General features: G+C 43.2%; 1 pseudogene; it reads right to left on the bottom strand.

Annotated features, from left to right (window-relative positions):
* Positions 1-1,143: 1,143 nt before the first annotated feature.
* LOC118929125 (U6 spliceosomal RNA) lies at positions 1,144-1,200 on the bottom strand (annotated as a pseudogene).
* Between the last annotated feature and the right edge of the window lie 372 nt (positions 1,201-1,572).

Below are 1,572 nucleotides of genomic sequence, written 5' to 3'. Positions count from 1 at the left end.
CCCGCCTTTTCTTAGCCTAGTTCTACATTCTTCCCTCTGATTCTATGAATTACCTTAGATTCTTCTAACAAATTTATTTTCTGCTTAAATTAGCCAGAGCAGATTTCTGCTGTTTGCAAAAAAACAGTCCTGATGGGGGAACTGCCTCCCAAAATATCACTAACCAGTATTTGGGTGTTTCAACCCAGGTCCTCTCAAACAATTTATAGTGAAGGACCAGTGATTTTGTTTCCCCAGTCCCTCATGTCAGATTGCCAGATTTAGGAAAGTAAAATATGGGAAGCCCAGTTAAGTGTGAATTTCATACGAACAACGAATGTCTTAGTATTAAGTATGCTATTCGGAATCGATAACATGAACAGCATAATAAACAGCATAATTTGTTTTTATCTGAAATACAAAGTTAATGGGCTTCCTGCATTTTATTTAGCAATCCTACCTGTGGGCCAACATGTGGTCTCACTGTGCATGACCAGAAAACAGCTCACACCACGTAGGACTCATCACACAAGTTTGACAGCCCTTGAAACAGTCTCTACTCTTTTCAAAGAGATGGTCAATGGTCACTTTACACTATACACAGTCTCAATTCAGTAACTAAATACTCGTGGGATCCACCTCCAGAGATCCTGATTTAATAGGTCTCAAGTGGGGCCAGTCATGGATATTTTCTGAAACTCCCCAGGCAGTGTCAATGGGAAAGCAGCATTGACACACATGCTGCACTGAGAAATCTTGAGGTAAACTTCACAGGCTGGACCTCACTGACTTCAGACAGGAGCAAACCTAGCTACAGTTCCCTGTGTAGCTAGCTCATAGTTGAATTGGGCTCAAGGCCAGAATCCCCTTCACCATAACCACCTCAGGTCACTGACTGGCAAAGGTTATCACTGACCCAAGCCAGCTCTAAGTGACCAGAACATCTGGGCTGCTCCAATAATCAAAAAGCATCTCCTTCTCGGAGGAAATCTAGTCCAGGCATGATCTGCCACAGCCAAAGATACAACTAGCTGTGGCTAAAACCAAGTAAGAGGAGTCTAGAGGATAGGAGAACAATTCTTTCATTCATTCATTCATTCTGGAAATATTTACTGACTCTCCAGTACTTTTTTTTTTCTTTCTTTTCTTTTCTTTTCTTTTTTTATGCTAATCTTCTCTGTATCGTTCCAATTTTAGTATATGTGCTGCCGAAGCGAGCACTCTCCAGTACTTTTTGCACATTACATTTGCTGAGAAAATAGTATTACACAAGAAAGACAAGCTCTCCATCCTCACAGGGTTCACATTCTGGTGCAAAAGGGTCGCCAGGTTGGTGAACAAGAGCCATTGGTGACATAAACCAAACACAACCTCACCCCACTTCCAATGGCTGTAGTCTTCCCCTGCTCCAGAGGCCCCTGAATTGCTTCTCTTCTTGGGCAATCGTCCAATGGTCACTTTACACTGGAGACAGTCTCAATTCAGCAACTAACTTAGCAGCAAGTCCTCTCCCATCCCCCAGCTCAGGTCTTCCTCAGACAGGAAGCCTTCATCAGAAAGAAGAAGGTCCCTCTGCTGCCTTCTCCCCGGCCT

This window comes from Manis pentadactyla, chromosome 7 (genome assembly GCF_030020395.1).
Source record: "Manis pentadactyla isolate mManPen7 chromosome 7, mManPen7.hap1, whole genome shotgun sequence".
In the NCBI taxonomy this organism is placed as follows: domain Eukaryota; kingdom Metazoa; phylum Chordata; class Mammalia; order Pholidota; family Manidae; genus Manis; species Manis pentadactyla.
Note: the sequence above shows the minus strand (reverse complement) of the source record. Positions and strands in the feature narration are given on the sequence as shown.